Here is a 16,824-nt window from a genome sequence, read left to right as displayed (position 1 = left end):
CCCTTTTTTCTCGGCCGCCCCTTGCCGAATCACCTCCAAACTTTCAACAAAGTTTTGAACACTTCACGAAGATTCATCAATCGGCGCCAAAGTTATTGCGAATAGAATGTTGCCATTTTCCTAAAGTAACTAGGTAACTAGGTCCTAACTAAAACTACCTACTGGAGACTGCCAGTAGGATATCTATATATATATATATACTCACCACAAACCTCCAAGCTTTTAGAGATGCACTCCGCAAAGGATTGTTCAGCCGAACCTTTTATTCAGGAAGCAATTACATACACCCAATCAATTTAAATCCCTGACGCGTTTCGGTGCCGCATCTCTAAAAGCTTGGAGGTTTGTGGTGCATACTAATGCATGGCTGCTCCGGCCGTGAGAGATTGCACCGCTGTTATATTACCGAAGGAGGTCTGAGAGACTGTTAACTGTTTGCAGTCGTTTTCCAGCGCGAAGGATTCCACAAATTGGGGGAGCGATTACTTGGACCTGAGGCCCACAGGAGGGCAGTGTAAAATTGTTTGAATATTGGCAGATGAAATCCATGCCGGAAAACGGACCCCACTAAAGGGGAAGAATTGGCACTCCTACTCCCAGCATCCTGTTCACCAGAGAGCAAGTGCTAAAGGGTAAAAGATGTGGCAGTCCAGTACTGTGTTTCCGACTTGCCCGCCCTATGATTAAGGTGCCTGCGGCACCGAAACGCGTCAGGGATTTAAATTGATTGGGTGTATGTAATCGCTTCCTGAATAAAAGGTTTGGCTGAACAATCCTTTGCGGAGTGCATCTCTAAAAGCTTGGAGGTTTGTGGTGAATATATATATATACATATATACATATATGTGTATATTATTACATAATTTTAAACTTATAGAATAAATTAAAATTACGAGTTTATTAATTGTTTTAAAGGAAATATATATATATATATATATATATATATTGATTATTATGTATATGAGTTAAAAAGACATGTAAATTAAGTTTATTTGTTATATTTGTTAAAATGTATATTAAATCCATTTATAAAATTAATTGTATTATTTAATATGTTTAATATGTACATATTTTTTATATATATATACAAATCTATATTTTATACAACTATATTTTTAACATCAATATTTTTGGTGGGATATTTTTGTACTTACCTGTTTAAGTATAGAGAGTCGATTTATTTGCATTCTATATTTTTTCATCAATATTTTTTACTTCTATATTTGTTACATCGATATTTTGTCAGTTGAATTTGCAATCTCATCATATTTACATATCTAAAAATGTTGATTAGATGGAAATGAGAAGGCATAAGAGTGCACCTATATGTTCAGAATTAGGTGTGACCTCTTTCGGCATGAGTTGTTGAGATTTTAGGGTCATTTTAAAAGTTGTAAAAGAGGAGATGAAACTATGTTCCTCCGGGAATCAGTTCCTGAGTCGAGGACCACGTATCTTGAATGAGCAGAATCATGAAACTGGTGTCCGAACATTTAGAGATGAAAGAGGGTTGTGAAACAGGATGATAGCTCATAGTTTGGGATGGATCAGCAGTGCGTTTCTTGAGTTAGGGTAGAACAATAGCTATTTTGAAGTATTGAGAATACTGGACCTAAGAGAAGAAATAAAGGGCCTGATTATGAGTTGAGGCATTATTTATTGGCCCGATAAATAATAATACCACAAGGTACATTATTTACTGGGTACGATGAATAACACCTATTACAAGTTTATGGGAAATAACATGGAGATTTTAGTGTTTAACACACTAAAATCCACATGAGATAGTAAACATCCTTTTTTTCTGTTAGTTGTAAGGGAGGTTCAGTTATTTAACCCATTCAATAAATATCGGATGTGTTAAATACCTTCAGACTCAAGATTCCGATCCATGCATATACAGGCGTTAACTTATGGGTTGGAATATTACGAGCAACTCATAATCAGACCCAAAGAGAGATATGCAGCAGGACTGATGATGAGAGGGCTAGCCATATAGAGAGTGGCTTGGGGACACATAGGGTTCGATTGTACACAAGAGCCTTAGGCAATGTTAGATATAGGAATAAGTTCAGTTGGAGAAGTTAGGAAGAAATAAGATAGCTTGGTAAAGCTAATGGAGTGGGAGGAGGAGACTATGGCTGCTGACTGTGGTGCTAAGACTGAACATAGAATAATTCTAGTGTTCATGATTTAAGAAGAGCGAAGTGAGGCAGAGGCCGAGAAGGAGACACCAAGTGAGCGAGCAGTGAGCTAAGAAGGAAGAGCTGTTTCCGTGGTTTCATGCGTATGGAGGTAAATAGATCATGCAAGTATGTAGATTAACAGCAGATAGTGCAGAAATAAGCAGACTCAGGGCTAGTTTCCAGGCATACTTGTGTTCAGAGGGCTCGAGGTCTTGAAAATTGTGGAGGAACACTGCCATTGCGGATTTTAGGGAGAGAATACAGGAACAGATTCAAGGTTGAGGTGATGAAATGGTGAGAACAAAGGTAGAATTTGGATGATTAATGTTGCCCTTATTAAAGAACTACACAATTGCTCTATAAGCTAGTCTCCTTTATGGAGGATATAGTGGATTGTGATTTATGTATGAAAGAAAATGTTTGCAACCCTGTGCACAATAGCTGCTAGAAGCTCATAGTAGTGCACATGGTGAAAACTAAGTGAACACAAGATAAACGGTAATGCAATGTGATTGTGCACAACATATTGGACATAGATCAGAGATGTCATTTCCATCAGCATCTTGATGTGGCTATAAGCCCTGGATCCAGATGATGACCTTAGTGTACTTCGCCTCTGTAAATTGAATGGACCTGAGCACATCCAGTTAACTAGAGAATTTCTGTCAGATCAGTCTGCTGCTCTGGGTTGTCAACAGAGAATGTTATAATTTTGGAATGGGCTTGACTGAGGCTTGGACTCAGAGACACCCCGGTGATCTCTCTCAAAAGGTAGAACTCCGAGAGTCTTTAGTAAATATCATTACTAATACTAAGTCTGTAACAGAATGTGTGCCTCACCTAAGCATGTTTGACGGTCTAGTGCGAAGCCAAAGAAGCTTGCAAAGAAGGTGTGTGGATCGAGTCTAGGTGCAGTGCAATACAATTATCACAGTATTAATAAGGTATTAATGTCCAGCATGTTTAATAATATATAATGCACAATAAATATAGGTAGATTATAAACAGTAACCTAAAATAAAACACACACAAAACACATCATACAAATATAATATAGTAATGATGTAGTGGACCAGTAATCTCACAGTGGGAACATTAATCTTATGTTGAAACATGGTAACCAGGATTAACATATTGGAAACATACAAAGAAGCTAAGGCTCCAGGATAAACACTGTACATAATGCTCGTGAAGGTCTAATGTTATGGAAGCTCAGAACACAAGTAGAGTAATAAGAACAAGCATTTGTAATGCAATAGGTCTCGCATTTATGTGAGTTTAGGCTATTGGCATTGTAAATGACAATGCCTTCTATGTATGCTTTATAAACCAAAATATAAATAAAAGGCATTGCCATTTACAATGCCAATAGCTCAAACTACATCGTTAAGGACAAGGACTATGGTGGCCGGATCTACTGCGGAGCGTGGCACAGGAGCCAAGCAATATTGGATTCACCCTGCATACAGGAGGGACCAGTACTTACACAAGATACACAATGAACTTGACAGCATTGTTGCAATTACCAACAACCATGGAAGACCAAATCTAGATATCAAGCCCTGAGGAAGTCCAGGGAAGTTGGACGAAATGCGTTGGTTGTCTGGCTATTTTAATCAAAAACATTTGTAATGAAGAATAAATAAATTTTCTGATATCAAGTAATGGATGGACTTAATCACTCTTGAACTTGGAATTGGTGGTGCAATCCACATTTGCGATTAAGTAAATGCGAGACCTATTGCATTGCAAATGCTTGTTTGGAGTTGGGTGAGCCGCGCATCTCGTTGCGCGTGGCCGCCATTACTTAGCATGTAAAGAAAAAATTTAAAAAATGATATGGGTGAGCCATGCGCAATGAGTCTCACGGCCTCCCTTATTCAGCATAAAATGTTCAAAAAAAATATTGGCATCGCCAATAGGTAGGCACCACGGACAACGGGAGGGACAGAGGAGGAAAGGTAGGCACCACAGACAATGGGAGGGAGGGCTCGGGTAAGGTAGGTATCACAGACAACTGGAGGGAGGGAGGGTGGGGGAAGAAGGCACAGACAATGGGAGGGAGGGCGAGTGGTAATGAAGGCATGGACAATGGGAGAGAGGGGGCGTAAAGGAGGCACGACAACGGGAGGGAGGGTGGGGGTAAAGAAGGCATGGACAACGGGAGGGAGGGCGGGGGTAAAGAAGGCACGACAACGGGAGGGAGGGGGGAGTCACCTACTTTAAGGCATTGTATGATTTTGTGGTCAGGAACAGTACCTCTGCACAGAACCAGCAATATTAAATATGAATAAACCATCTCTTAAAACTAAGGAGGCTTCCATTGAGGCAGACCTCTGGGAAAAGAGCATGGTTGCTCTGTGGATGGTGGAGGCGTGTCCTGGCAAAGAAGACTGTGGGATTGTATTACTAGTCAAGCTGCCAATGTTCATAAGAGCACTGCAAGGGAGATCCACAGATAGCTGTAGTGTAGGAAACAAGACCCAGCCACCAGGGACACTTGTGTGTAACTGCTCCCCATGTGCCAGTACTATCCGCAATACATTCAGACAGAAGAGTGCTTGACACCTGGCCCAGACAGAAGAGTGCTCAATACTTGACACAGACAGAAGAGTGCTCGGCACCTAGCCCATACAGAAGAGTTCTCAACACCTGGCCCAGACAGAAGAGTGCTTGACACCTGCCCCATACAGAAGAGTGCTTGACACCTAGCCCATACAGAAGAGTGCTTGACACCTAGCCCATGTAGAAGAGTGCTCAACACCTGGACCATAGAGAAAAGTGGTCTAAACCTTGCCCTTATAGAAGAGTGCTCGACACCTTGCCCATACAGAAGAGTGCTCGACACCTGATCAACACAGAAGGGCCCTCCACACCTGGGCCAGGCAGAAGAGTGCTCCAAACCTGAACCAGAATAAAGAGCGGTGCACACCAGGTCAAACCAGAAGAGTTAAATACACTGTATCAAGTTAGAAAAGTGCTTCTAAGCTGAAACAGACAGAAGAGTGCTCCACACCCAGGCCAGACAAAAGAGTGCTCAACAGTCCACACCTGGATCAGAAAAAAGAGCTGTCCACACCTGTGCCAGAGAAAAGAGCACTCTGTGCTAGGTCCATAACGAAGAGAGCTCTACACATGGTCTAGACAGAAGAACAATCCACACCTCTGTCAGACAGAAGAGTGCTCTGCATCTAGGCCTTACAAAACAGAGCTTCAACTTGGGCTAAACAGGAGAATAAGTACTTCACACCTGGGTCAAAGAAAATAGCTGTAAGTAAGAACCATACAGAACAGCGCTCCACACTGCAAGAGTTCAGTGCACCTGGATTAGAAAGGTCGCTCAACCCCAAGCCTAGACATGAGTTCTTCACACCTCGACTAGACAAAGATGCACTACACACAATAGAAATCATATTTTGACTTCCTGAAGAAAGGAGAACAAGGAAAATATCAGGGGTATGAACAAAGAAACCACACTTTGCCAACTGATATAGGGAAAAAAGAGACCTGTTTATGGCATGGTGGTATTTCCAAGAGGAAAAAGAGAAGATGTCTTCCCCTTTGTCAATCACTGGAGAAGCGAAGCAGAGTATACGGCAAACCCGGCCCTGTCCATCTAACTGCAGCAAAGCACAGCTACCTGTCTGAGGTCATGGGGTCTCCCTTCCCTACCATGTACCATAGATGAGCCCAGCTCTGACATGGAAAGGGTGTTGCAGTGTCACAGCTCACTGTACCTTGTGGGGTGGAAGGAGGTCCCCTATCTCCTGCACCACCATCGCATGGCCTCCCCTCCTCTGTGGATCCACCACCCGGGCTCTTCTCTGCTGACATGCCACCCCCAGCAGCTTTCCGGCCCCTGCCCGCAGGACAGGCCAGTGGGGTGGCGTGGGCATAGACTTTGGCTTCCTCGGCTCGCGCAGAACTTCCGCATGCTGCAGCCAGGCTCACAGGATGCTGCTGGACGAGGAAGCCAGCTGTGGGAGGGGAGGCCAGGTGGCAGGGAGGAGTGGGAGACAAGGGGGACAGGGAATGGGAGGGCAGGGGGCTGAGGTGACCGGGCACTGAGGAGGAGGAGGTGAGGAAGGAGATGAAACTTCTCTGAGAGGGGTACACCAGGAGGTATTGGGTGTAACATGAAAATAGAGCTGGAGACAGCGGGATCGGGTTGTGTAGGAGGGCGAGGTCAGGGTGTGACAAGTGAAGGATAAATGCCAATGAGAGGGCAAAGATAGGGGCATGATAAGAGAGAGCGGTGGGGAGAGAGAAACAAGGCGGGGTGTCAGTATAGCAAGGTACTATGGCGGCAGGAGAGAAGGACAGGAGGATGTGGCTAACGGCCAGAGCTGCCGACTGTGGAGCTGGGGAACTAGGTTCGAGTAATGGCGTCAACTCAAACTCCTGTGATACTAGGCATATCACTTATTCTCCCCACACCTACCAAAAAGGATTGTGTCCTTGTGTAATGTAACTGGTGCTCCAACACCTCAGGGTCGAGTTTGTGCTATATACAAGTGACGGCTGCTTGCAAAAGGAAAGTGCCCATCGTGCACTGAAAGTTGCAGGAAAGAAAGTCGTGCCTGCAGTAGTAAAAACACATTAAAGAAAGTAGTGCTTGCAGATTTAAAGAAGTAAATGAATTAAATGAAATTAAAAATTAAATGAAAAAGCATTTGTAAAGCGTGTGGTTACCCGGAGGCATCCGAGCGCTAGGGCAGAGGCCGCACTGAGCTGTTGCGAATCAATTGGGGAAAAGCCAGGTTTTGAGCCTCTTGTGGAAGACAGTGTGGTTAGGCTCTTTACGTAGCTGAAGCGGCAGAGAATTCCAAAGTTTAGCGGCATTGTAGGAAAAGAGCCGGCCGCCACTTCTGGTCCTCTTGATTCTGGGAACAGATGCCAAGTGGAGGTCATTTGAACGTAACCGTCTGTTGGCTTGGTAAGGCTGGACAAAGGAGGAAATAATGGCCGGTCCCTGACCTCCTAGCATATTGTGGGTGGTACAGAGGGCTTAGAAGTGGACTCTTTCCTGAATAGGGAGCCAATGTAAAGACTTTAGGGCAGGTTTAGCTGATTGGCGGCTTGGAATTCCCTCCAGAATCCTTGCAGCACAGTTTTGTATGGTTTGAAGTTTCTTAAAAACCGTGCAGGGGGCACCGAGATATAGAGCATTTCCATAGTCCAGGCGAGATAGAATAAGCGCCTGGACCACAAGCTTTCTTGCTTGAGAAGATAACAAAGGCAGCACTTTGTGCAGCATTCTTAGAATGCCGAAGCAAGAAGCAACAACTTTTCTTGCTTGGGTTTTACAGCTAAGCTCGGAGTCAAGCCAAAAACAGAAAAAACTCTTTATTTCGGATTTGGGTAAAGGGGCCAGTAGCCATGGGATGTTACAAATGAAGACAAGGAGCGACAAACAAGCCAATTACTGAATCAGAAGCCAGCATTTACAAAGGTCAAAGACACAAGCCAATGAAAAATATGGGTGGAGAATGGGCGGGGCTACTCTTCCATACTCCAGTACAGCAAGTCTCACAGTCCAGTGCATGTGCGCTGGCTCAGGCTCGACCTAAAAAGCCAATGCGAAGCAGTACTGATGCTGAAAAATCAGGGTTTCCGTTTCAAGCAACTACAGTTCGCAAGCTCTGAATGGGCACTGTAGCAAAATGGAGGTTTGCATTCTTAATTCCAATAACAGATACTTTGCCCCTCTTCAACTGATTAAATCTTACAAACACAGGTTTGCAATCATCTAAACAATTCAAACAAGGCAAGTGCAATGGCTACTACAATGTCTCAGAGGTCGAGTGTTGACTTTCTGACACTGGGGATGTATGCTGTTGGTAAGATACGAAGAGGGCTCAGGTAAACACAGCCAGGAGCAAGCTGGTGTCAGTTGAGACCTCAAAGATCAGGCTGGATGACTAGGAACTCATGTGCTGGGTTGCAGCAAACAACATGCCAATAAAGGGAAAACATCAAAGAGATAAAAGTATTAAAAGGTTGGTGCAGAGGGGTGGAGGCACGACAGTCTCACTTGCACATCACAACAGTAACTCCCTGTGGTCACCTGTCTCTATCTCTGGTGAGGGTTTAAAGCTCGGAGGATGTTAATTTTTTATTTGCATGGTGCCAGTCCTTGGTACGTGCTGCATTATTTTACGATTGCAATGAACACAAGAAGTCAAAAGAACTGTGGCCATGAAAACATGGACTGCCATAAACAAGAGAATCCTGGCCATTGATATAATAGAAAGACTACGTCCGCAATACCAAATTGAGTGACAATATCATGCATAATAAAGACAAATGGCCACAAGAAACTTCTATGATCTTCTTTCTTTACGTCTTTATTTTGGCCTATATTGTTATAGTGTATTATACAGGAACTCTAATCCTACCTGTGTTTCTTTTTTATGAAAGCTAATAGCTCTGGCGTTTATGTGGCAAAACATGCCAACACATATTGTTTCTATGCACTAGTCCATTAAAACCAGAACTATAGGCTTGGCCAGTGCTTGTTGTAAGTGAAACTCAGAGAGATAAATATAATATAGGACTAAAGATTAATGGATGGCATGTACACTACAGAGACTCAACCTCTGCTGCTCTTTGAGTGTCCACTAGAAGTCACTGATGCAAAAGAGTTTTTGTTTTCTATCTGAGCAGCAGTGCGTCTAGGTACCAGCAGACATGGATTCCAAGGTCATATCTTCCAGAAAGCAATGTACAGTATATGGTTCAAGACCATGGGCTGTGAAATCTTGGACGTCCTGCCCAAGTAGGCAGCCAAAACTTGTAAGAATACAAGAGAATTTGGAGCATATCTACAAAGAAATGACTGCAATCAATTTACCAGTGCTACGCGGCATCAGTTAGAAAATTCAGGGAGGCGCCGTATTCACAAGAATGCGGTGCACCCTTGTGTTTTCCCTTGTGCCAATGCTAAAAAGCTGCCTAGTGCCAACACAGACACCCTTGTGCCATTGTGCAAGGGTGCCTGCAATGCAGGGATGGCTGTTTATGTGCAGGAAGGGACACCTTACTGCACATAAACAATCATTAAAAGTGATTTGCCGGGGTTGTGGCTAGGCGCCCGACGAGTATGGCGGCGTCTCGGTGAGGCTCCCGGCAAATCGCGTCTGGTCATAATCTACCGCGAAGACGCTCAGCAAAATGTAAGTCGGAAGAGCTGCTCATCTTAAAAGGATTACGCCCAATGGTTTTTTTTTTCCGCTACAATTCCGGCATATTTTGGCAGGTAATTGCTCAGCTGTGAGGCAGTTTAGCAGCGCCCGCCATTTTGTCACTTTCTAACGCGATGCAGACGTTTGCCTTCCTTCACAAGCGGATGCTTGTTCTTTTCACGTGTTTCCTCTCACTTGTGAACTGCACAATTAATGAAAGACTGCTCCTGACATTAATTAAAGACTGCTTCTGACAACCAGCACTGCGGGGAAGCACTAGTTTCTTCATGTCATACTCCTTGCATCCTGAGGAGATCTTAGTGCGACCGCCATTTTGTGAGTTTAGTGCATACAGGAAAACGATCTTTTGAACTTTACTATGATATATATTTGTTTTCATTATCCATCACCAGCATGCTCCTCTACATAATGTCACACCATCAACATTACCTCTATGCTTTGTGTGACTAAAAGAACAGGAATATTCTGGAATTTGCCTGCTTTCGCTGACTTTCACAACAGTAAGGACACCTAATTTTAAGTTAATTGCCCAGCTGTGAATCCTCTTTCACCACGGTCGTCATTTTGTCAGCGCATAGTGAGTTGCAACCACTCCTCTCCTTACCACGGAGGCAAATAACAAATGAAATGTACTTTTTGGTGTATGTGTCTCACAACAGGATTTGTGCATGCTCCTTTAAGCCTTATAATAGTAAAATTGAAAAGCGGTGAAACTCCCTCATTTTACCTCATCTTGATGAACACTGTAGCACTATAGGTGTAGCCGTTATTTTGTGGAGCAATCTTCATAACTAAGAATGCGGATTCCTTTACATATATGATGGCTGCCGTTTCACCATTATTCCTTCTATGTTTTCTCTATCTGCGGCTAGAGAACGGGAGCATTCCGAAGTTTGCTTGCATTTGCCATAATTATTGTCATTAGTCCTGGACATCAAAGGATTTTTATCTTTCCGTGGAGTGTAAGTTACTATAATAGATTCGCGGGATGCATAACCTTATTTCAAGTGTTGCTTTTCACAATCTACTGACTCTTGGTCTGATGACTCAGCTTCCATATATTCCCTCTCTGTCGTGTAATGGGAAGGACGAAAGGTACTTTCTGCAACACTTCTAAGTCAAAACGTTCTTTCGTCAAAAAAACTCAAAGATTTTCTCAGAATTTTCTAGACTTGAAGACTCAGGCCTGCTTATGTCATCTAGTAATAACGTAATAACGCAATAATGGATCCTACACCAGCATTGCCAAAAAAGTCTAATGTTAAACGCCTGAAACAAGATCCACCGTCACCGCCAAAATTGTCTTCTACAGTATCAATGGAACTCCTATTCTAGCTCTTAGACCCTTTGTCGAAGAAACCAATTCCAAACTACAAATTCTTTCAGACAACTGGTCACAACTTGACACTAGACTCACAGCTGTTGAACATAATGTTTCCTCCCTCACTGATACCACCAAGTGTGTTACATCCTTGCAATCCCAGGTATCATCTCTCCAAAAGCAGGTTGAGGACCTTGAAAACCGCAACAGGAGAAACAACATGCGTATTTATGGCCTGAAGGAGGGGTCATATGGCGCAGACCCTATTGGCTTTTTAAAATCTTTCCTTCCTAAAATTCTTCACCTACCAGAAGATACCATGTTGAAAATATAACGCGCTCACAGGCTAGGTCGAGCTCCTTCTGACACTTCTTCCACACAATGTCCAAGAGGAGTCATCCTATACTTTCTTAAATATACTGACTTATTGAAGTTAATGTCAGCCGCTAAAACCATCCAACAAATTTCTTGGTCCGGCTCCACATTGTTCTTTGCACAGGACTATTCCAGGGCCACAGCAGCCAGACGTAAAGCTTTCCTTAATATGAGACCTGACCTCTGCTCCATGGGGGCCAGATATGGTTTGTATCATCCATGTTTATTTAAAGTTACGTATAATAATTAAACGACATCATATGAGGATCCTGTACGTCTACAAAGTTTCATCAATTCCCATGCTACGGCTCATATGGATTCCTCAGGACCTTCCTCTGCTCGCATTACTTGACTTGCACGTAATTCTTATATGAGGGATCATTGTTCCTGCAATTTATGGTTTACTGTTGTTATTTCTATGTATGCTTTGTTAGCTTACTTATACTAGCTCACTAGGTTATTGCTGTTTATATTAATTTATCTCTAGTTTATCTCACCTATTCATCATTCACTTCATGTTCATTCTATATTTTGTTGGTAATTATATAATTCTTCGCTTTTTTCAGTTATGTTACTTTATGGTGTGATGTCATCCTGGTCCGGTTCAGCCATCCCTAGACGGTCCGTCTACTTCATGTGGTTCTTCCCACCCTCACATCCTTGTTTCGTTTTTGTAGATATGTTATTTGTATTGTTTTTTGTTCAGTGTTTGGTTTTTATTCCTTTTTTCTTTCTTCTTCTCATGGTGTCTTCAACACTCTTACTTCTTTTTTCATCTCTAAATTGTTCTTTTTATCTCACATATTGCATCTAATTATTTCTCTCTTTCAATCCTTCTGTTTCCTACGCCCCTTATCTACCTCCCATGGTTCTTCTCTACCTATGTTTCATCTATGGAATCTGTCATCTTCAGTTTTTACACTCCTTTGGCTCAGGATTATCTGTCACGCCTATTTTCTTCTTCTCGTTTCTCTTACTCTTCCCTCGCCCCTTTCTGAATTGGACTATCATTTCTTCTCGTTATCCCTATTCCTTTGTGATATTTTATGTCATTGAAATTAGTTTCATGGAACATTAGGGGATTAAATTCTCCCATAAAGAGACAGAGGGTTTTAACTTATTTGGCCAAGTTAGGTGCTGATGTAGTCTTTCTACAAGAGACTCACCTACAGGAACCATAATCCCTGAAATTAAAAAGAGAATGGGTAGGGGAAGTTTAATTTTCTCAAGGCGATGGTAAACATAATGGAGTTGCAATACTGTGCCATAAGTCTCTCCCAGTTACACTTATATCACAAGAATCAGATGTAGATGGCTCTTTGTTAAATTATTACTAAGACATGTTCCAGTTTCTTCCCTTAATGTCTACGGAGGTGATGCCTCTTTTTGGGCCACAATGGCGAAACAATTGTCTACCAGTATGGCAGACAATGTTATACTGTCCAGATACTGTAATCAGTTGTTGGACCCCTTAATTGACAGAAATTCTAAAGTATCTTTTGTCCCAAATTAACCGCATAAATCCTTTATTCATACCATTACTCAGCACAAATTCCTTAATGCTTGGCGCCTTTGCAATCCGACTACTAACGAATATACCTTTTATTCCCCAGCTCATCAAACTCAATCCAGAATTGATTATATATTTGTCTCCCATAACATTTTACAGTCCCTTACATATGCCGAAATTGGCCCTATCCTTTTATCGGAGCTTGAACCTGTTTCAATTGGCTTCGATATACTGCCTAAAATGAATGCCCCAAGGAGATGGCGTTTTAAAAACGCGCTTCTCTTAGATCTAAAGTTCACTACTTCTTTCACTTCCTTTTTTAATGATTATTTCGAGTTGAATCAAACCGAGTCCTTGACACTCTCGACTATTTGGGATGCTTTTAAAGCCTCAGCAAGAGACTTTATTATTAATTTTGTTGCAAAAAAACGAAAAATGGCACGTAAGAGTACCAGGGATCTCCTCCAAGACATTAAGAAACTGGAACACTCATATTATGTTTCCAATTCGAAAGATTGTTTAACATCTCTTATAAATGCCAAATTGCAATTTAATAAGAGGTCAACAGAGGATGCCTCACTTTATTTGTTGAAATCCAGCGCAAAATTCTATGGTGGTAAAAGTAAAGCAGGGAAAATACTAGCCAACTATTTAAAAATTAGGCACAACAAATTAAACATTGAATCTGTTTATAATGATCATAATGTCTTAAAACTCAAAGATGACAACATTTTGAATGAGTTCTCTCTCTTTTACAAATCTTTATATGCATCGGAAACACAACCTACGGATCACACTTTATCACAGTTTTTCTCAGATATTCAAAAATCCCATCACAACCTTCCGGATCTGTCTCCCTTAGAATCAGACCTCAATCAACAAGAACTTTTAAAAGCTCTTCAAAACCTGAAAAAAGACAAAGCACCTGGTCCGGACGGTTTTACCGTTGAATTTTATCTCCATTTTTCCAATCTTTTAATACCTAAGTTGCACTCTCTGATACACTTTTTTTGTTCCTCAAATAACTCCTCTGGTTCCTTTTTGGAAGCTCACATATGTCTTATCCCCAAAGAGGGTAAAGACTCTAAGTACTGTAAAAATTACAGACCCATTTCCCTGGTCAACATTGATTATTAAAAAAATTCTAAAGCTCTAGCCATACGCTTAGATTTGTACTTACCGAATCTGTTAGGGAAAGAACAATCTGGTTTTGTCAAGGGGCGATATATAACAGATAACACACAGCTTTTCTTTAACGTTCTATCCAAATCATCTCACTTAAATTACTCTTTGGCAGCCATCGCGTTGGATGCTGAAAAGGCTTTTGATAGAGTTGAGTGGAAGTACTTATTTTATACTCTTAAATGGTTTGGCTTTGGCCCTAATTTTTTTTAACTTAATATCTCTTCTTTACTCCAACCCCCTAGCCGCTCTATGCACCAATGGTTTGATCTCCCCATTTTTCAACTTAGGTAGAGGAGTACGTCAAGGATGTCCTCTTTCTCCCTTTTTGTTCAATTTGGCCCTGGAACCCTTTTTATCTAAATTACGTAAAAATCCAAACATACATGGATTTCGAACGTCAAATGCCCATATTAAACTGGCAGCCTATGTCAATGATATTTTGCTTTTCTTGTCAAAACCGGACGACTCAATGCCAGCTTTTTTAGCAGAAGTAAAGTCTTACTCTCTCATTTCCGGATACACATTGAATAATGATAAGTGTGAAATACTGCCCTTGACAAAATATACTTTTAGTTCAGATTTTTTTGCCTCTAAATTCTCCTGGAGCCCAAATTATATTAAATATTTAGGTTTACACTTTACGCCCTCAATTTCTGGACGATGGTATTATGCATGAATAAGTGTACCCAAAAGATTTCAGAATTAACCTCTAAGTGGCACCCCCTTTATTTGTCCTGGTGGGGCCGCTTAGACACTATAAAAATGATGGTGCCGCCCATAGTCTTATACACTATCTCTAACATCCCTGTCCCAATTTCTATTAAGTTATTTTAAAAAATTAACTCCATGTTATCCACCTTTTTGTGGAGCAACAAGAAACCTCGAATGTCCATACCTAAATTAATACACCCTAAAACAGAAGATGGAGTCAATTTTAAGGATTTCCGGGCCTATCAAAAGGCTTTCCTTCTATGACAAGCTTCCCTTTGGTTACTTGACTCTATGGATAATTGTCCTCTATGGAACTCGTTAGAGTCTCTTTTTTTATCTCCCTACTCATTTCGAGAATACCTTTCATTTTCACGTAAGCCACAATCTGTCTCCACTCCAATAATAAAACATACTTCCAAACTTCTTGTTTTACCTTCTCCTCCTACTCACATTATCATCGATTCCTTCCTAAATTCAACAATTTGTCACAATGTCAACCTGACGATAAGCAATAAACCTTTTCACTGGAAAACTTGGAGACAAAGAGGGTTAATATGGATCCATCAATTATTTTCAGTGTCAAAATTGTTGTCTTTTACTACACTTAGCCATTTATTTCACTTACCAGCTTCCTTTATCCACAAATACAACATACTTAAAACAACTGTATTGGAAACATATACTCACCTCCTCATGGCACAAAACACTCCTACCAACCCAGAACCTTCTCCAATTCTTCATATATTATTACGAACCACACCCAAAGCTTCTATTATTTATAGCCATTTATAGCCATTTGCAAGGCAACGACTTGGTTAGACAAAGGACTAAAACGGAGGAAGCATGGGAACGCTGGCCATTATCGCTTTGGAAAGGCATATGGACCAAGATTCGTAAATCCTCCAGGGCAGCAAATACCACACAAACACTATTTTTTGTTTATAACAGACTCCTATTTACGCCAGCCACCTTACACAAAAGATTCCCAACTACACCTGACACTTGTCGGACCTGTTCATTTCCTAATGCGGATCTATTTCATATGTTATTTTTATGTTCTCATGTACACGCCTTTTGGAAACAAGTATGGTCTCAAATCAACTTAATTTTTGCTACTGAATTTTCTTTTTCTTTCCTCCATGTTTTCTTGGGCAGCCTCTCTTCTATCTGGGACGATGTATTGCTCAATGTCAAAATCATTGACTTACTAATAGCGATTGCCTTTCAGCAAATTACTATTAACTGGAAAGACTCTACAAAAATGTCTTATAAGGCCTGGTGGTTCGCAGTTTGTCATAACCACAGGTTAGATACTGCCTTTGTTTATCCTATTAATTTGGCAACGAAACGTCTTGATTTGTGGTCACCTGTCACAACATATATTGATGCTAGTGCCAAACGATATTCTATTTTACACAATCCTCTCATCAGGAAGTTCTTAAACCACCTTGATTCTCCGAAGTTTCCAAAAGTTTCTTTTGTGTATCCCAGTGATATTTATGTCTCCATTATTTTGTTTTCTCTCCTTTTCAAATTGATATTTATTGTCTGATGCTTGTACTTTCATTGTAATATGCTTCAAATGTATTAATGTTAATTCATTATTGAATATTCTATACAGACACCTTACTATCTTTCAATAAAAAAAATATTTTCACCCAAAAAAAACGCAATTTGCTCCTTCTATTGTGCTGCAGAATGCAACACACATAGAAAGAGCAAAAAACAAGGAGAAATAAAAGTATTTCTCCTCATTGCACCCCTTTAACAATGCTTTTCAATGGCACTGCCTCAGATTTACAGATCCGTGTAAATTTTGGGGGTGCATCAAAAAGCAATAGGTGTTGCAGTGGAACGTCCACTGCAATACCCATTGCATGCTCCTTTCATGCAAAGTGATGGGTGAAAAGGAGTCATATTTACAAGGCCATGAAAAGCCATGTAGGGTAGCTTTGCGTGATCTTGTATATATGGGCCAGCACAAAGTGTCACCAGAGTGTCAAAAAAGGTGACGCTACAGTGGATCTAGGGGATTGTAAATATACCCCTTTGTGTACCTTCAACTTTTTCCCTGATGCATCAGTTTCAGTGGAAGTGACACTGGGGAAGATTAAAATGGCTGTAAGGCCCTTCTTAACTCTGGTCTGTGACTGGAAAGACACAAGAAAAGAGCCGAAATGAGCGAGATGCCATGTCACATCTGTTTGATGGAGTTCACAGGAGAGAGGGGTCAAAGAAACCAGGCAGAATGATAGAGGAAAAAAAGATTCCCATTGTGAAGAAAAATTTACTTGACCATCAAATTGGGTGCAAACAAGGAAGACAAAATAT

At 41.2% G+C, this 16,824-nt stretch overlaps 1 protein-coding gene across 1 annotated transcript in view; it reads right to left on the bottom strand.

Annotated features, from left to right (window-relative positions):
• The window catches only part of LOC146810796 (gamma-aminobutyric acid receptor subunit alpha-6-like), a 442,745-nt gene that overhangs the window by 398,950 nt on the left and 26,971 nt on the right, over positions 1–16,824 (bottom strand). The window lies entirely within an intron of this gene.

Source organism: Triturus cristatus, chromosome 7 (genome assembly GCF_964204655.1).
Source record: "Triturus cristatus chromosome 7, aTriCri1.1, whole genome shotgun sequence".
NCBI classification, from domain to species: Eukaryota; Metazoa; Chordata; class Amphibia; order Caudata; family Salamandridae; genus Triturus; species Triturus cristatus.
Note: the sequence above shows the minus strand (reverse complement) of the source record. Positions and strands in the feature narration are given on the sequence as shown.